This window comes from Lynx canadensis, chromosome B2 (assembly GCF_007474595.2).
Source record: "Lynx canadensis isolate LIC74 chromosome B2, mLynCan4.pri.v2, whole genome shotgun sequence".
In the NCBI taxonomy this organism is placed as follows: Eukaryota; Metazoa; Chordata; class Mammalia; order Carnivora; family Felidae; genus Lynx; species Lynx canadensis.
In genome coordinates this window covers 1,343,603-1,363,124 of record NC_044307.1, presented here as the reverse complement: position 1 = coordinate 1,363,124, position 19,522 = coordinate 1,343,603, and the positions used below count along the sequence as shown (strand labels likewise).

At 54.0% G+C, this 19,522-nt stretch overlaps 5 non-coding genes across 5 annotated transcripts; 2 read left to right on the top strand and 3 right to left on the bottom strand.

Annotated features, from left to right (window-relative positions):
* Positions 1-601: 601 nt before the first annotated feature.
* TRNAL-AAG lies at positions 602-683 on the bottom strand. Its single transcript has one exon. It is a non-coding gene; the product is annotated as a tRNA-Leu (tRNA).
* Positions 684-1,116: 433 nt separating this feature from the next.
* On the top strand, positions 1,117-1,189 carry TRNAM-CAU. The gene has a single exon. It is a non-coding gene; the product is annotated as a tRNA-Met (tRNA).
* Positions 1,190-3,017: 1,828 nt separating this feature from the next.
* TRNAK-UUU lies at positions 3,018-3,090 on the top strand. The gene has a single exon. It is a non-coding gene; the product is annotated as a tRNA-Lys (tRNA).
* Positions 3,091-5,189: 2,099 nt separating this feature from the next.
* TRNAM-CAU lies at positions 5,190-5,262 on the bottom strand. The gene has a single exon. It is a non-coding gene; the product is annotated as a tRNA-Met (tRNA).
* Positions 5,263-19,068: 13,806 nt separating this feature from the next.
* On the bottom strand, positions 19,069-19,141 carry TRNAF-GAA. The gene has a single exon. It is a non-coding gene; the product is annotated as a tRNA-Phe (tRNA).
* Positions 19,142-19,522: the final 381 nt, after the last annotated feature.

The window sequence follows — 19,522 nt, the reverse complement described above, 5'->3', positions numbered from 1 at the left end:
TAAATTCATGAATCCGCTTATTCGATTCATGAGACACATAAGCACTCACTCTAACAAGTCCCTCCCCACCTTGTCTCTCCTCTGACACTGTGAGCCCCTGAAAGGTTGGAATCGCGTCCTTCCCTGTACCTTGTGCGGTCGAATGTTCGATTACATTCTTTGTCCTGATAGCAGATCTAGAATGTCACTCAGCTCATTCCCTCCTAGGCACCGGCGCAGGGAACCTCACTCCCGTTCCTCACGTGCCTTCATTGACTGGCTGGAATTCTGGAGGGACAGATCAAGGAAGGCTTCCTGGGGAAAGCGCCTTCCAAGCCGAGACCTTGAGGGCAGAAGCAAGTGGACCGCGCAGGAGCGGAGGGAGCCCCCGCGAGGACGCAACGCACGAAGAAGGTGCCCGAGTATTTCTAAAATAAAGCAGTAAAGTGGAGGTGTGCCACACGTTGGGTACTCGAGATCGGGGGGTCATCAGCCCGCACAGCCGACGTGCGGCTCGCTCACTGTCATCATGGACTGGGGGCCGATGCCCTGTTGGGGGACTCTGGCGAGAGCGGGCAGTGAAGGAGCGGGCAGGTACGTGGACAGAGCAGTAAAAGCATCCTGGCAGCGGTGGGATTCGAACCCACGCCCCCGAAGAGACTGGAGCCTTAATCCAGCGCCTTAGACCGCTCGGCCACGCTACCGCCCTGAGGGCTCGGGCTGCCCGCGCTTCCCCGACCTCAAGGTCGCGCAGGTCCCGCCCTCCCGCGTGCCCCTCGCCCCTTCCGTCCGCCCCAGGTCGCGCGCTCGACCCGCGCACTCGCCTTCCTGGCGTTGTCCGATCTTCACCCGCGCGGGAGCCAGGCGCCGGCAGAGAGTGAGCCCCCCGGCCTCAGGAGCGAGCAAGTCCCGCCGTCCGGGTCCGGCCCCGGAGCCGCTGCGGAGTAGCAGCAGCAGCAGCAGCAGCAGCAGCCAAGGAAGGAGCGCAAGCCCCGATCGCGCCCGGACGAGGTGCCCCGGGGCGGCCGCAGCGTGACCCCCGCCGCTCCCTGTCCCGCGCAGCCGCGACCCCGACCCGCCCAGGAGCTGGGTCCTGCGGTGTGTTTGTAGGAGTGTGCGCAAGGCCCGAAGGCAGGCGCCTCCTTAGCGCAGTAGGCAGCGCGTCAGTCTCATAATCTGAAGGTCCTGAGTTCGAACCTCAGAGGGGGCATGTCTTTTTTCCCCGACCCCACGACAATGCGGGGGATGGGGTGGGGGACGAGTCTGCCTTCCTTCTCCATCCCTTTCTCCCACAAGTGTGCTTTTTCAACCGCGGGAATCGCCTGGTAAGACTGACGGACAATTCACTGCTGTGTAACGGGGCCACGTGACGCTCAGTTACAAATAGTGACTTTCCACCGAGAACCAAATGCTCCAAAATTCTAACGGTTGTTTTTTATACCAATTTCAGACACAGCCAGGACATTATTTAAATGCCTTTCAGATAGGCTTGGCAATTGTTTTTGTTACAAAAACACCAAGGTCAAGAAACCTACTGGCTCTGGGGCCCAGAGAGGAGGTGTGGAGGGAGGGCCGTTGGGGGGGGGGGTGTACCGTGGGGTGCAATCCTTTGTTATTAATTACCGATTGGTCCTCTCTCACCATTCTTCTGGAATTGCTTAGGTCACCAGGGACATCCCACAAGACAGGGAATCCATACCCACTCCGCCCCCAGTCTCACCACATTGTCCCCTTCTCCTGCTCTTTTACGTTTACTGGACTCTAAGTCACCCACAGAGAGACAAGAAGCGAACACACTGAAGTGATATTTCGAGAGTCAAGATAAGCACCCAACTCACACCAAAATGAACACGATTGAAATTTAGTATCTTACCCTTAGCCTCTCAGCCTATTGTGTAGGAAATATTCAACAGGTGTTTACTGAGGGCCTACTATGTGCCAGGCAAAGCTGTGTCCTTCCTTCCCTGTGAATCCATTCCCTCTCAGCTTTCAAGCCCATCCTTGCGCTCTCTGTGCTGTGATGTTGGGGCTGGGCCTCTGCCCTTCCCACAGGTCCCACCCCTTTGCCAGGAGACCTCAATGCAGTCAGGTGAACAACATGTTGGAGTCCTGGGCCTAGGACGTGCTCTGCACCATTCTGCTACTGCCTCAGAGCCACCAGGCCAAATCTGCACGGCCTCTGTGGGTCCCCATCACCTCTTGCCCCCTTCTGGCCCATTCTTTATGTGAAGCCAGCATACGCTTTCCAGGATCATCTCTGATCAGGTTGTTTCTCCCTGCTTGAAATACCCAGTACCTAGGCATTGCTGCAGGGGTGAGGTCTCCAGTCTACATTCCTGCCATAACCTCAGGACCTGTCCTCTCGGGTGTGTCCCTGCCTTCTTCTCCCACCATCTACCCGCCCTGCCTGCCAGCACCTCAGGTCTGCCTTCAGTTCTTTGAAGGTGCTGTGCTCTTCCCTCTTCCTGGGATGCGGGAGCCACATTTTTGTCCAGCGTCTTATACCAACCCTCCGATTCTCTGTTTAGACAACACTTCCCCGGGAGAAGTGTCCTCTTACCCCTTGAAAAGGTGCCGTCCCTTTACCGTTGGCTGAACTGGAGATGTGGGTAGGGTGGGGGGCTCTATGTACAGTGAGCATACTTTTTTTCTTAATATTCTGCTTCTATTCCTTTATTCTAATTCAAGTCCATTAACATTTTCCACTTTATGTTATCATAGTGAAGTTGTGAAGACCATGGCAAATCTGCTTTAAGTGGTGGCATGAATAAACATATACCTAGAAATGAGCCCCAGGACAGTCTTTGGTGGATGATTGGTAAGTTACTTTTCCCCAGTGACCTGGGGCCACAAATAGCCTGGAGCCATGTTCAAAGGAGTGAAGATAGGGTTGGGAATAAGGAAAAGGAACATGGACAGAATTTAAAGGGAAGGGCTAGAAATAATAAATAAATGAATGAACAAAAAGGAAGACATTTGCACTCTGGACAAAACACTTATTTCACACTAGGACATGGAGGAAACACCTTGCAGCAGGGGCCCGAGTAGCTCAGTCGGTAGAGCATCAGACTTTTAATCTGAGGGTCCAGGGTTCAAGTCCCTGTTCGGGCGTGTCTGCTGGTGTCAGGCCCCACCTTTGTGAAGGCGTTGTTTTGTGCAGAAACAGGGACAGATTAGGTAGGTTGCAACACCCCCAAGGGTCAAATCTTTCAGCTAACAAAATGGATAAGTTACTCCCATAGAAAGTAAAGATAGTGGGAATACCTGGGATTTGTACTAATGTAGACAGCTGGTTGAGATCTTTGTGAATGGAACGAAAGTGAACATAGCACCAGGATCATAATCTTTGCCTATTAGTCTCATTTAAGTGAAAAAAAAAAAAAAAAAAGCTGGAGTAGTTACTACACCCACTTTGTAAAGGATGTGGTTGGCTGTTTGTAGGATTCCTGAGTGAGGCACAGGTGTCTTTAAGAGTTGGTTTGTAAGTGAAGGGCTGAGGAAGGTTTTTGGATATTCAGTTCAAGTTCAGTAAGGGTAACAAGGATACAAATTAAACAGAACTCTCATGTAGCCTTGTATTGTACACTATTCTGTAAAGGTGTCGTAATATTGTAAACTTGCTTAAGAAAATAGCATGCTATGATCAGAACTCAGGGTTTCCATGTCTGCCCTGGGGCCAACCACATGGGCCAAGACCATCATTGCCTGATATCGTAGTCATTGATATTTGATTTGTATCGCTGATGCTTGGAGCAATCTTCCAATGTACTTGATTTCCACTGCAGTCTGCTTTACATAGATGAGAATATGCTAATCGACTACGAATGTGGCTGAAATACGTTCACACCCTGGCTTGGAATGTCTCTGACATTTGGTTACAGTGCGTCTGTCCTCCAGGCCTGAAAAACTCTGGGGTGAAGTAACATGGTTTCTGTGTCTGCAAAGGAGAGGAACAGATTCTGAACAGCGATGGCACCAGGAAGGATCGTTCTCTAAGGAACTGCCTAAAGATCCAACCCATCCAGCCCTCTGGTGTCTCCCAAATCTTTAAGTGCATCCGTTAGGCTGTGGGGATACAGGCTTCTGGAACCAGAGGCTGAGGGGCCTGAAGACACTGAGATGTGCCGTGTTGAGTCTGCATCCCGGCGGCCTGTTGAGAGAGCTCTCCCAACATGCAAAGTCTCGGAGGCCCAGACGTCTTGCGGGAACAGTCCAAGTCTTGCCCTGTCTTTTCCCAGCGCTAAGCCAGAGAGGTGTTGGATTTCAGTAGGTGTGTCCCCTGTGGGCAGTATTGCAAAGATCCAAACTTGAGATGTTGATTGCCTGGAGTAAGAGACTGATAGGGAATACGGAAGGAAGACAGAAAGAGTTCAAATGCTAATTAACTCATGGATTTATTTGAGGAGGGCTCATGGTCAGGTAGTGAGGTATACGCACCGGAGCTACGGGAGTGGACAAAACACATCGGGAGGACCCTCGTGGAGTGTACAGGGTAAGGGCATGGGTGGGTGATAGTAAGCGTGTTGAATAAAAGGACGAGGCAGGTCAGCAGTAAGTGCTGTGAAGAAAAGAACACAGGTGCTCTGGTGTATTGGGAGGTCAGAGGCCGAGAAGGCCTGGTGTGTTAATTTTCTAGGGCTGCCGGCTCGAATCACCACCAACTGTGTGGCTTAACACAATTAGAGCTTCATTTTCTATTCGCAGAAATCAAGTGATTAATTACGTTTTGGAGGCTAGAGTCCAAAATCAAGGTATTGACAGAGCTGCGCTCCCTCTGAAGGTCCTGGGGAAGAACCCTTCCTTGCGTCTTCCCCGCGCGGGCTGGTCCCGGCAACGCCGGACGCGCATGTCTGTGGAGCACGGGCCAGCGCGGTGCGTGTAGGTGGGAAAGCAGTCAGGGCCGGGTTACACGGAGGCCGCGGCCAGGACCTGCGGTGTATGTGAGAGGAGGCCACAGGCCTCGCCGGGAAAACTGAACGTCAGGTTTTCGTTTCCTCGTCCCATCTTGTTTGCAACACACTGAGTGGCACCGGTAAAGGCCACTGCCCCAAGGAAGAACGGAGATCAGAGGGACTCAAGATCCGGCTCTGGGGAAGAGGTGAGGATAAGTCGCGGCGGTTGTAGACGGACCAGGAGCCAGAAAACTGAGACCCCCTCCCTCTCTCTGGCCCCGGGACCCCGGGTCCACCCGCCAGGGCGCAAAAGTGAGCTGCCCCCTCTGAGGTTCGAACTCAGGACCTTCAGATTATGAGACTGACGCGCTGCCTACTGCGCTAAGGAGGCAGGTGGCAAGACGCCCTCGGCGCACGGTTTTACCCAGATTGCACGTGGCCCAGCTTCGCGCCGCCCCCGCCCCCGCCCCGGGCAGAAAACGCCCTCCGGCCGGAGCTGCCAAACCCTCGGGCCCACGGAGGCCGAGGCCCAGGACCCGGACGCGCGCCCCCCGCCCCGGCTTGTCCCGAACTCCCTCGGGGACCCCGCCCGCCCGCGGGACCACCTTGCACACACACGACTGCGGCCCCCAGTGTCAGGAGGAGCCCCAGGTCCCGCCCGTTCTCGGCCTCCCCCCACCCCCCGCCGCGCGGTCCAGACGCTGAGGCGTCCGGGGAGGGGTGGCTGCGGCGCGTCCGACTCCCGCACCTGAGTCCCTGTCCCACCCCCGCACCTGTCGTCCGTCCGACTCCCGCACCTGAGTCCCTGTCCCACCCCCGCACCTGTCGTCCGTCCGACTCCCGCACCTGAGTCCCTGTCCCCCCCCCGCATCCCATCGTCCGTCCGACTCCCGCTCCTGAGTCTCTGTCCCCCCCACGTAGTTCGTCCGACTCCCGCACCTAAGTCCCAGTCCCCCCCCCGCCCCTGTCGTCTGTCCGACTCCCGCACCTGAGTCCCTGTCCCCCCCCCCCGCATCCCATCGTCCGTCTGACTCCCGCACCTGAGTGCCTGTCCCCCCCCCCCATCCCATCGTCCGTCTGACTCCCGCACCTGAGTGCCTGTCCCCCCCCGCATCCCATCGTCCGTCCGACTCCCGCTCCTGAGTCCCTGTCCCCGCCCCCGCATCCCATCGTCCGTCCGACTCCCGCACCTGAGTCCCTGTCCCCCCCTCCCCGTCGTCTGTCCGACTCCCGCACCTGAGTGCCTGTCCCCCCCCCCGCATCCCATCGTCCGTCTGACTCCCGCACCTGAGTGCCTGTCCCCCCCCCCCATCCCATCGTCCGTCCGACTCCCGCACCTAAGTCCCAGTCCCCCCCCCCCCCCCCCTGTCGTCTGTCCGACTCCCGCACCTGAGTCCCTGTCCCCCCCCCCCCCCCCCCGCATCCCATCGTCCGTCTGACTCCCGCACCTGAGTGCCTGTCCCCCCCCCGTAGTCCGTCCGACTCCCGCACCTAAGTCCCAGTCCCCCCCCCCGCCCCTGTCGTCCGTCCGACTCCCGCACCTGAGTGCCTGTCCCCCCCCCCCGCATCCCATCGTCCGTCTGACTCCCGCACCTGAGTGCCTGTCCCCCCCCCCCGTAGTCCGTCCAACTCCCGCACCTAAGTCCCAGTCCCCCCCCCGCCCCTGTCGTCCGTCCGACTCCCGCACCTGAGTCCCTGTCCCCCCCCCCGCATCCCATCGTCCGTCCGACTCCCGCTCCTGAGTCTCTGTCCCCCCCACGTAGTTCGTCCGACTCCCGCACCTAAGTCCCAGTCCCCCCCCCGCCCCTGTCGTCTGTCCGACTCCCGCACCTGAGTCCCTGTCTCCCCCCCGCATCCCATCGTCCGTCCGACTCCCGCACCTGAGTGCCTGTCCCCCCCCCGCATCCCATCGTCCGTCTGACTCCCGCACCTGAGTGCCTGTCCCCCCCCCCGCATCCCATCGTCCGTCCGACTCCCGCTCCTGAGTCCCTGTCCCCCCCCCCGCATCCCATCGTCCGTCCGACTCCCGCACCTGAGTCCCTGTCCCCCCCTCCCCGTCGTCTGTCCGACTCCCGCACCTGAGTGCCTGTCCCCCCCCGCATCCCATCGTCCGTCCGACTCCCGCTCCTGAGTCTCTGTCCCCCCCCCCCGCCCCTGTCGTCTGTCCGACTCCCGCTCCTGAGTCCCTGTCCCCCCCCCCCCGCATCCCATCGTCCGTCCGACTCCCGCACCTGAGTCCCTGTCCCCCCCTCCCCGTCGTCTGTCCGACTCCCGCACCTGAGTGCCTGTCCCCCCCCCGCATTCCATCGTCCGTCTGACTCCCGCACCTGAGTGCCTGTCCCCTCCCGCATCCCATCGTCCGTCCGACTCCCGCACCTAAGTCCCAGTCCCCCCCCCGCCCCTGTCGTCTGTCCGACTCCCGCACCTGAGTCCCTGTCCCCCCCCCCCCCCCCCCGCATCCCATCGTCCGTCTGACTCCCGCACCTGAGTGCCTGTCCCCCCCCCCGTAGTCCGTCCGACTCCCGCACCTAAGTCCCAGTCCCCCCCCCCGCCCCTGTCGTCCGTCCGACTCCCGCACCTGAGTGCCTGTCCCCCCCCCCACATCCCATCGTCCGTCTGACTCCCGCACCTGAGTCCCTGTCCCCCCCTCCCCGTCGTCTGTCCGACTCCCGCTCCTGAGTCCCTGTCCCACCCCCCCGCATCCCATCGTCCGTCTGACTCCCGCACCTGAGTCCCTGTCCCCCCCCCCGCATCCCATCGTCCGTCTGACTTCCGCACCTGAGTGCCTGTCCCCCCCCGTCGTCCGTCCGACTCCCGCTCCTGAGTCTCTGTCCCCCCCACGTAGTCCGTCCGACTCCCGCACCTAAGTCCCAGTCCCCCCCCCCGCCCCTGTCGTCTGTCCGACTCCCGCACCTGAGTCCCTGTCCCCCTCCCCCCATCCCATCGTCCGTCTGACTCCCGCACCTGAGTCCCTGTCCCCCCCCTGCATCCCATCGTCCGTCTGACTCCCGCACCTGAGTGCCTGTCCCCCCCCCGTCGTCCGTCCGACTCCCGCACCTGAGTGCCTGTCCCCTCCCTCGCCCCCGTAGTCCGTCCGACTCCCGCACCTAAGTCCCAGTCCCACCCCCGCACCTGTCGTCCGTCCGACTCCCGCTCCTGAGTGCCTGTCCCCCCCTGCATCCCATCGTCCGTCTGACTCCCGCACCTGAGTGCCTGTCCCCCCCCCGCATCCCATCGTCCGTCTGACTCCCGCACCTGAGTGCCTGTCCCCCCCCCCCGTCGTCCGTCCGACTCCCGCACCTGAGTCCCTGTCCCCCCCTCCCCGTCGTCCGTCCGACTCCCGCACCTGAGTGCCTGTCCCCTCCCTCGCCCCCGTAGTCCGTCCGACTCCCGCACCTAAGTCCCAGTCCCACCCCCGCACCTGTCGTCCGTCCGACTCCCGCTCCTGAGTGCCTGTCCCCCCCCCGCATCCCATCGTCCGTCTGACTCCCGCACCTGAGTGCCTGTCCCCCCCCCGCATCCCATCGTCCGTCTGACTCCCGCACCTGAGTGCCTGTCCCCCCCCGTCGTCCGTCCGACTCCCGCACCTGAGTGCCGTCCCCCCCCCCCCCGTCGTCTGTCCGACTCCCGCTCCTGAGTGCCTGTCCCCTCCCTCGCCCCTGTCGTCCGTCCAACTCCGCACATGAGTCCCTGTCCCACCCCCGCACCCTGTCGTCCGTCAGACTCCCGCTCCTGAGTGCCTGTCCCCCACCGCATCCTACATTCGTCCGTTCTGACTCCCGCACCTGAGTGCCTGTCCCACCCCCGTCGTCCGTCCGACTCCCGCACCTGAGTGCCTGTCCCCTCCCTCGCCCCTGTCGTCCGTCCGACTCCCGCACCTGAGTGCCTGTCCCCCCCCCCCCGTCGTCTGTCCGACTCCCGCACCTGAGTGCCTGTCCCCCCCCCCCCCGTCGTCTGTCCGACTCCCGCTCCTGAGTGCCTGTCCCCTCCCTCGCCCCTGTCGTCCGTCCAACTCCCGCACCTGAGTCCCTGTCCCACCCCCGCACCTGTCGTCCGTCCGACTCCCGCACCTGAGTCCCTGTCCCACCCCCGCACCTGTCGTCCCTCCGACTCCTGCTCCTGAGTCCTTGTCCCCCTGCCGGTCTGCAAGCTGTAGTTTGGGATTCTAGAGACACGCCCTCTGAATGACTTCAATATGCCAAGTGAGCATTTTTGGAGCAGCTGTGTTCTGCCTGTAGCTTAACTCGCGTGCTTTGAATCAAATTCTGCAGTTTAAGTACTTTCAATTGAAGCATAGTTGACACACACAGGTGCTCGTTTCAGGCGTGCAACACAGCGACCAGGCAAGTCTGTACCCTCTGCTGTGCTCAGCACGGGTGCAGCCACCATCGGTCCCCAGGCCAGGCTAGTGCCCCGGGGCTGTGCCTTTCACCCAGTGACTTGTTCATTCTCACGCTAGTGTGATTTTTAAGACTGTGAATAGTGTGACCACATTTTCTAAGAGATCTGGTAATGAAAACGAGAATGATTGCCGTATGAGCCCCAGTGCGACCCAGACATCGCTGAAAAGCTCTAAAATGAAAAAGCAGGTACAACTGGATGAGTCAGGTAATCAAAACAGGGAGAACCTCACTAGAGAAGAGGATCTGGAACCCCCCACGGGGGAGGAGGAGGTGTGGACCTACACAGGGACACTGAGTCCACAAGTCCGATGACGTTCTAAACCAAAGATCTTTCACCTCCCAAATGACACTAACAGTTGAAAATGGCATGGGGTCTAATACTAGGAAAAAACAGGCATGATCTTATTGGTTGCTCTCTTTCCTGGTCAGAGGTTGCAGCAGGTGCATGAACTAGAGAGGACACGTTAGTACCACATGCTGGCCCCTTGTAGCCTGGAGCTGATTCCACAGAGGACCTTGCTGTCTGCAATGTGCTATCACTTTAAGTCATGCATCAAAATACAGCAGCAAGACAGGAGATTTCCCCCAGCCCCTATGCCTTTTATTTGCATCATGGCATTGAAAACCTTCTTCTCGGTCAGTATGTAGATTTAACGAAATTACCAGATACATAAAACAAATGGTTGTTGGTATCTTGTTCAAATACAAACTAGACCTTGCCCGCCTATCTGTATATTTGGCAAAAAGCACAAATGTAAATTTTGACAAATTCTATTTAGCTTACAAACTTTTTACCAAAGTAAATGAAAAGATATTATCTGGTAAGTGTTCTGCACACCTTGTACACAGCACTGCTAAAAAATAATTGTGTTTGTTTCCTCGTGATATTGAGGCTGTTGTGGTTTTGGGAGCCTTATGGTCACTGTGTAGTTTCTTCAAAATGTGCAGAAGAACTGAATGAGATTTCCGACTTCATAGAAATGGACCGAGGCATGTGCCTCCCAGATGGCTATTGTGTGCCATCTGCCATAGGAAAAAATGTCGAACCGCTGGCTTCCTGTAAAACCTTCACTTTCAAAGTGTGAGAATATCCTCTAATTTGGAAACACTTTGAGGGTGAGAGTAGCGAAAAGGACCAAAATAAAACAGAAATTTATATGCTCTTTCTCCAACATTGTTTGATGGTATGATGTAGATTGTGACAAAAGTTTATACACACACATGCAGACACAGACTCGTGTTGAGGGGAAATAACACTGCTTTGGAAAGAAAGAAAATGTTCACAGGAAAGGGCAGCCAAACAGGTGAAACGGGACTTTTTTTATTTATTTACTAAAAGTATAACTTATTTAAAATCAAGTTTTATTTCACACTGCTGTGTTTTCGGGCTCTGCGCTGACAGTGCAAATGGACCCCGCTTGGGATTCTCTCTCTCTGCCCTCCCCCAACTTGCTGTCTTTCAAGATAAATAAACAAACAAATAAAAGAAAAGCAAATTACTGCTGTGTTTTTATCAAGATGAGGACAAATGCAGAAGGAGCAGCTCTGTAGGCTGGAGAGCAGATCAAGGCATCTGTGAGCACATGCCTTTTAGACATTCAGTGGAGGAGACATCAGTCACATCACTGACTACACTCGGTGGGAAATGGGGTTGGAGGTCTAAGTATGGGAAGCATCAGGGCAGAGGGTTCTTACCGTCACGTCATCAGGTGAGCTCAGGCAGGCAGCGGGTGTACATACAGAACATATGTGGACTCACATCAGAGCCCTGGGGAACTCCAAATTTTAGAGGTTGGGAAGATGAGGAAGTAAGGAACTGCATTTAAGTAGAAGGAAAACTGGGAGGGTGTGGTATTCTGGAAGCAAAGTGAAGAATGTGTTTCTGTGAAGAGGAAATATCAACTGGGCCAAATGCTCCTGAGAAGTGGGCAAACTGAAGATTGAGAACTGACCACTGGATTTCTCAGCATAGAGTCTGTGGAGACATGACAGGGTTTCTGTGGAGTGGGGGGAGAAGTCTGGTTTACAATGGGTTAAAAAGAGGAGCACAGTCAGGGGTGTTCTTGACCCACAGATAGAGTCTGGAGAAAGTGGTGGTGCATTTTTGATTTGTCCAGGGGCTGGGAGTGGGGAAAGGAAATGAAGGCTATCCTTGCTAGTAATTCTAATGATTACCCATGAAACCTGGGCTGCATATGGAGGGAGGTGTAGAGGTGAGGAGGAACGAGACACGTTAAATAATTTGCCAGTAGGCAAGAGAAAATGAGCCAGAAAGGCAAGAAGTGGTCAGTATAAGATATAATTGAAATTTACACCTTGGGTTGGTACTTGAAGTTTAAGTGTAAGGTCAAAGGTGGTGAGTTTTTCAAATTGCAGGTTGTGACGCCTGCATCACATGCCTGTTTGTGGGCCATGAATCACTTCAGTGGATCACAACTAGAATTTCAATTTAGATGAAAGAATAGGTTGCAAAATGTCAGCATGCATTACAAATAAGTAAGGGTTGTGATGTGAATAGTGTTTCTGATTACGGGTCCTACTAGAAAAAATTTGAGAAACACTAGGGGAGGAGGGAGAGAATACCTTCAGCAGTGAAAAGCCTAGAGAGAGGAGGGTTGGATGGCAGGAAGGGCTGAGGGAACCAGCATCCCGCTTGCACACCTGGGCCCCATTTGCTCAACGAGGTTTTGGCGTATCCTCTCTCTGCAGGGAAAGGGAAGACAGCATGGGTAGGATTTTTTCTCACAAGTTTCATATGTACCTGGAGAAGGTGGAAGTATAGAAGTTGGCTCCTGACAGAATCATGCAGGCAAATTTACTGAAACCGTGATTCTTAAGGGGGAAGAAACTACAGTTCTCAGATTAAGGGAATTGTTAATATTTCTCTCCCTCTTTGACAATTAGTCTAGCCTAGATTTTATCCTGAAATATCTTCCTGTCATTGTCTTCTAATCCTTTTCTCCCCTCCTTTTTCTCCTCAATCTCCTGCTCTGTCCTCCCCACCTGCTGAGACCCCTCAGTTCTGAGCCAGTTCTCAAGTATGTTAAGGAGATGATTCCCAGCAACACGTCCTCATCAGCTCTGTTGGCTTCCTTTCATTCACTTCCAAACTTGTCTTCTGACCTTGGGGACTCCCATGTGGCAGTGAACAATGGCATTTCTCCACCTGTGTGGACTGGGCCTGTTGTTCTGTTTAGACCCTGATTTTCCAATCTCACATCTTCATAAGAAAAGCATCGCCTTGGAGGAGACCAGCTGCTGTGATGGCAGGTGAATGGCATCATCATGTTCCTGTCCTTTTCAACCCCCGGCTCTGTTTTACTTGCCAGGTTCCTCCAGTGACCTGGTCCCATGGATTCTCCCTCTTCTGTGCTCTACTCAGGGCCTGTCGCTTGACGTGTCCTGCAAACCATTGTGGAGAAGGTGAATAGGGGTTGACGTTGGGCTGAGCCCAGAGACCCCAGCCCTGAGTCCTTGAAAAGAGTTGGCATTTCCCCTGTTTGGTACTTTATTGTAATTCATCCATCCATGTGGGTCACATAATTTGCATAAAGGCACCTGTGTGTCAGCTGAGGCCCAGCTCCCACAGTACTGGCAGGACCAGCCTGCAAAAATACCAGTTACACCGACCTCTCTGGCCAGAAGGACACTTCGAGGTCTCCGCATGGTCTTTGAGGTCAAGTTTAAAGTCTGGAGCGTTGTCAAGACACAGCTCACAATGTGTTCTGATGATCTATAAAAGTGTAAACAAGAGTTACAAAGCATAGAGGCTTGTGGAAGGAAGAATAATGCCTCCCCCCGCCCCCCAACAAAGGTATCCACGTATCCCTGGAACCTGTGAATTTCACATGGTAGAAGGGACTTGGGGGACGCGATGAAGGTCAAGGACCTTGATCACAAGAGTCCTTAAAAATGGCAGGGGAAGCGGAGAGTAGGTCATGAGTGTGATTTGAGAAGGACCCTACTGATGGCTCTTAGGAGCCTTTAGAAGTCGCGAATGGCCATTAGCCTACAGCCAGCAAAAAACAAAGACATCAGTGTCTAAAGCCTCTCAGAAAGAAATGCACTGGCCAAACCCTTGATTTCAGCATGGTGGGACCACACCAAACTCTGGGGCGACAGGAGTCCAAGATCTGTGCTGCTTGAAGCCAATTAAGTTTGCGGCAATGTGCTATGATTTCTAAAAACAAAAACAAAACAAAACAAACCCCATTTTATTCTCTTTTTTGATTCTGTGGGCTTGACTGGGCAATTGTTTCATGTGATGTGAGCAGGAACTCCAGTCCTCCCCAGCAGGCATGATTGGGCTGGGATATCCCCGAGGGCTCACTCACCTGACTGGCAGGGGCAGTTGATGCTTCTGATCTACTAGTGTTGGAGAGATGAATAAAGTACTTCGTCAAAGATGGCCAACGGGACTAAAACAAGCTCTGGTCTCTGGCTTGGAGACCCCTCTTCCGGGTTCTTCTTGCCCCGTTTGCTGTGCCTGAGAAAACCTCCACAGATATGGAGGCTGACAACTATAAATTACCCTTCCCACTTGCATTCGGGGCTCAGGTCTTTGGAGAAATGGTCTCCTTTGAGCCCGCTGGTGTTAAATAAATTTCTGAACCACCAAGATCTCCAAGTGCTGTTTGGTTTTTCCGCCAGCGTTCCAGCCTGGCTCCATAACACTAGGACTCAGCTGAAGCTGCTCCCTGGGGGGTCTTGCCTTGGCCTTGCCACGTGGCTGCTTTCCCACAGTCTGGTTACCGGGTTCTGAGAGGGAGCTTTCCAGGAAACCAAGTGAGAAGCTGCAAGGGTTCTTATGGCTCAGGCCTCAGGCCTGGAGCTGTTGTTGGGGAACTGGTGAGACCCTGGGCCCTGAGGCCTCCACTTGGCCTGTCCAAGACATCGCTGAGGCTCTGGGTCTCCTCAGGAGAGAGAATTCAAGAGTAGACACAACGCAGTGGATGAGAGATGCAAGCAGGTAAGTTTATTAAAGTGAAGAGTGATGAGGTTTTTGCGATGATGGTGGGGTCTGGAGCTGACGGCCAAGAAAAAATTCCTGAAGACGACATCTTTGGTGCAAAAAGATGACTTTATTGAAGCATGGGGACAGGACCCGCGGGCAGAAAGAGTTGCCCAGGACCACGAAGAGAGACTGGTTATATACTATGGTGTTGAGGCAGGTAAAGTACAGGGGAAGTTTCACGTGAGATTTTCATGTGCTAGAGAAGATTCACAGGACACTGGAGGCCTACCTATTGTCATGGTGTGGTGGTTTTCCCTCTAGCAAAGCATTAGCATTGAGACAGTAGGGGGTTCCTGGAGAAATGTTTTACTCTCAAGTATTTGTCAATGGGCTGCAGGTTATAAGGAAACTTAGTTCTACCTGCCATTTCCTTCTGCCTTTGTTCCCACATCACTGTGGAGGAGAGGGTGATGTTGGGGCTCCAGGAAACAGAGTCTATAGGTTTCTGGAGATTAGACAATGGATAAGATTGCCTTTTCTTGTTAGTTACTAAGGCATTTGTAAACTGATGGAGACTCCCGTCCTGCAGGACTTCGATCTCTAGTTAACCCTTTGTTTTCCCCCGTTTTTTGTTCTTGGGCATCCAGGAGAGCCCGAGGAACATCACACATGTCCCACCTGGTTGGTAGTGGTGGGGGGGCTGTTTGCAGCTTGTCAGCTTGCCTTTTGCTCCCTCCTCAAAAAGTACACTCTAGAGATGTGAGAGGGTGAGTGAGAGATAGAGAGAGAGAGAGAGAGAGAGAGAGCGGGAACATGCTAGAGCGAGCTGCGCGCCCCGGGGGTTGGGTTTGTATTTTTTACTGACAGCGGTTAAGGAGGGGCTGGAATGTTCTTACTTGGGACAGGGCTTTCTTGGAAGCAGGGCTACATGCTTCTTTTCCTCCTTATTTGGTTAAGGGTTCCTGTCCTGGCTCCCTTAGGGAGGAGATTTTGGTACGTTAATGTCCTATAATGAAGGAGTAGTGTGAACTGTGACCCACTTTGTAGCCACCTCGCCCATCTAGTGTGATGGGGGTCCTCGGGGAGTGCTGCCTGGCTAGGACTCTGACCTTCCCCACAGCTGTGCACAGCCTCCTCCGGGCTGGCCTCCAGGCTTCCTCTTAGAGACTAACTAACTGCCCTTTCTTACAGAAATGTCACAGGGCCACTTCAATGACATTCTAGGAGGTCAGCCCAGGTTCACTGGGACCAGCCCACAGGGTGGTCAGTGACAGATGTGCCACATTCAGGTCAGTCTTTGGAGACTGGCTATTACACAAGGTGGGTCTGTCATCCTTCCTTTTACCGCCTCATCTTTACCTTCCCTCCATCGGCCTGGCCAGTGTTCCTCTGATTCTCTCGAGCTAAACTAGTAACTGGTGCATTTCCTGATTGGTTTCCCTGGCAACCAGTCTCCGTCCCCTGGGGATCCAAAAGTCACCTCATTAACATAACAAAGCACACCTTTGTAGTTCTCCTAATTTAGGAAATTCCAAGACGTGTGGGAGCTCAGTGCCAGGAACACAATAAAGACCAAATATATATTTATTGTTCAAAAGAAAGCACAGGCCCCAAATGGTGTTATATAGGCCAAGTCACCAAACCTGGGCGTAACACCTAACTTGACTGCAGTTCCAGCCTCCTCTGGAAGTGAAAGTCTCAACAGGTCGGTTGGGAATTTTCTGATCAGCACCAAAGAGGTAATTTGTCACTTGGGCCTTCTCAACACCCCCCGCCCCGCCCCCCCCACAAAGTAAGTTGATGTAATCCTCCTAAGACTCTCCTGCCCCTTACCCAATGGGAAGTTCACTTGCTCGGAACAATCCTTTTTTTTTTTTTTTTTTTTGGCTACCAACTTCTTTTGCTGGGGGGGCGGTGTCTATCAGGCAGACTACCTCACTTACACTGATCGGGAAATTCCTGATTGATTGGTTTAAGATTCCATCTCTGGAAGAGCCAAAACTAATTAAGTCTTGTTTTGGTGACATGGTGCTTAGCATAAGCCACTCCATTTGGGGCCTGTTGTCTTATTATTATTATTATTTTTTAAACACTATCCTATGCTTGATGTTTAGGTTTTGATGCAGGGGAGGGTGGTGCAGTCAGTTGGGACTGGAGGAAACTCTTCTGACCAGCCTATTATCGTGGTGATTTCTCCATCGTGCCCTGGGCCTTTCCCAAAGCAGTAAGGCTGTATCACATTTTGTAAATACAGCTGCATAAGAATTGCACGTGTTATGCCCAGAATTCGTGATCCCCAAATACCATCAGGGAGCCGAGTCCGATGCAAAAGCAAAAGAGCCTTTATTCGAGCTAGCTCGAGCTCAATCCCCTACCTGCACCGACACAGCAGTGAGATACTGGGGAGAGAGAGCGAGTTTCAAAAGGACAAAGGTTTTATTGGGGCCTGGGGGCAGTTGGTGAGGTAATGGCTGTGGCCTCAGCCGATTGGCTGGGGAAGGGTCCGAGTCCTGTTAGGCAGGTGAGGGGGGGGTTAGTCAAGGGGAGGAGGTGTGATCAAGGTGAAGGACACAGAACAAAATGGAGTTGGCAGGCGTAGGCCCGCCCGCCCTTTCACACGCTGTGACAAGTATATAATAAGGCAGTTGGTAACAAGTCCGAACTTCAAGTTGTTTTCAGGGGCTTCTCACACAAAAACCTGCGCACAAATGTTCTTACTGGATTGGACAAAAGACCTAAAGAGATATTTCACCAAAGAAGATACATAAATGCAAATAAGCAGATGAAAAAAGTTTCCACATCATTAGCTGCTAGGGAAAGACAAATTACCACCACAGCGAGGCATCATTCTGTACCTGTCAGAATGGCTAGAGTAAAACTGACCACACCAAAGACTGATGAGGCTGTGTACACGGCTGGTGGGCAGGTGATGGCACAGCCACTCTGAAAAGCAGTTTGGCAGTTTCTTTAGAAACCAAACATGCAAGTACCAAGTTGCAGTCCTGAGTATTTACTCCAGAGGAATGCAGGCTGACATTTACACAAAAACCTGTACACAAAGGTGTATAATAGCTTTATTCATAATAGCAACAAACTGGAAATGACCCAGATGTCTTTCAGTGGGAGGAAGTTCACACAAAGTGTGGTAAATTCACACTAGAGAATACTACTCAGTAAGAAAAAGGAATAAACCATTGATGCATTCAACAACTTGGATGAATCTCCAGAGAATTATCATAGTGAGTGCAAAAAGACAATCTCAAGAGGTTCCATGCTCTGTGATTCCATTTATGTCCCATTCTTGAAATTACAGTTATGGATATGGAAAGCAGATTAGTGATTGCCACATATGTGGGGGTGGGGGGCAGGAGGAAAGTGGATGTGGCTGTAAAAGGTCGACATCCCAGTGCTGATGGAAATGTTCTGTATCTCGACTTTATCATATCAGCAACCTGCTAGTGACATTGCACTCAAGTTTTGCAAGATGTCACCACTGGGGGCAACCAGGTAAACGGTGCCTGGTTGGGATCTCTGTGCCTTATTTACAACTGCATGTGAGTCTACAGTTGTCTAACAATTAAAAATTTAATTCAAAGATGATGGAGGTCAGGACCTGGAAAGTAACCATTTCTAGGGGTCCTTACAGGAGGGGAAGAGGAGAGTCAGAAGCGGAGCAGACAGAGCCGGGAGAAGGATGGCAGGAGTGGAAGTCCCAGGACCAAGGGAAGGCGCTGGAGGCAGGGAGGGACACCAGCAGTGTGCAGCCTGCACACCATTAATTTAGGGCCAAAAAAGAACCAAGGCATTTGAAGGCTGGCAAGTGCAGGGTAATGTTCTCTGAGGGCAGACCTCAGCTACTGCGGGACTGACGCGGCAAAGAAGTGGAGACAAATGCTGTTCTTCCAACGGGTGTGGTGGTGGGTGAAGGGGAGTCCGGGAAGAATCCGGAGGGCAAGGCCGGAGGGCAAGTGTGTGTTTGGTGTGTGAAGATGGAGATTCAGGCATTCCTACCGTGAAAAGAGGCAGGTAAGGGAGAGGTCAAGACCCAGGGCAGCATGGCATGGGCCGAGCGGTCATAAGCTCAGACGAGTGTTAATCAGCCTTGGAAATGAGGGAAACCTTGTTCTCTGAGAAGCAAGGCAAAGACTGGGCCCAGCTCAGAGCGGGCAGGTCAGCAGGAGGGCTAGGGAGGCTAAGGCAGCGTCTGGGCTCCCTCTGCCGCGCTCCCCGCCCCGCCCCGCCTCGCGGAGTACATTCTCAGCCAGTTCCCTGTCCCGGGAACCTTTCCTGTGCTCTCCTTTCCTGCCTCTCTTGCTCTGCAGAGCTGCGTGGAGCGCACTCACTCAATAAATATTTGTTGAAGGGACGTGAAATGGAGAATAAGATGGAATTGCTATTCCTCCTATTAAACTTCCCTTTCCCCTGTACACCTGCAGTCCCTGCCTTTGGCAGAGAATGGGGCTGGGGGTGGGGGAGGGGGTCATGACGCGGAAAGGAGCGCCTCGGGCCTCCTGCCTCGGGCTCCGGGTGCTGGGATTGAGTCCGCGGGCGGGAAGAGAGGGCGGGTTTGTGCGGAGCCGAGCTGCAGCCAGAGAAGCAGATGCCGCAGGGAAGAGGGGAGGGAAGTGGTTTTCCTTGAGCACTTTTGGCTCCTCCCGTTACACGTTCTCTTCCGGCCTCTCCTAGGGCGTCCTTATCGCACCATCCTCCTGGTCTGCACGTTTTCAGAAAAAGTCGCCCTTTTTCTTTTTTCTTTTTCGGTTCAACGGATATTGCCACACTTGTTGGGGTCAAAATCAACATTCTAACTATTACAGGCTCCAGAAAAAAAAGGCCTTTTTGCCGAAACCCGGGATCGAACCAGGGACCTTTAGATCTTCAGTCTAACGCTCTCCCAACTGAGCTATTTCGGCTCCGCCCACTCGGTCCTCTTCTAAGACGGATGACTTTATTACTGGAGTCTTTCTCTACGTATTCAGCGTGCTGAAGCGTGTTGAGGAAAGCAAAGATAAAGGAACGGTTTCGTGTCGGATCCCTCCGCGATCTGCGAGGAGGGGCACGGAAGACAGTCCAGGTAGCTACCATGAAGACCGTCCTAAGGACTGGTTTAGCTCCGCCGTGAACCCCGGGCGGGGTCCACATGCCCCTCGTCCCCTCTGCGGGTGGGGTCCACATGCGCCCCGTCGCCCCTGCGGGTGGGGCCCGGGTGGGGTCCACACGCCCCTCGTCCCCCCTGAGGATAGAGTCCACACGCCCCTCGTCCTCCCGAGGGTGGGGTCCACACGCGCCCCGTC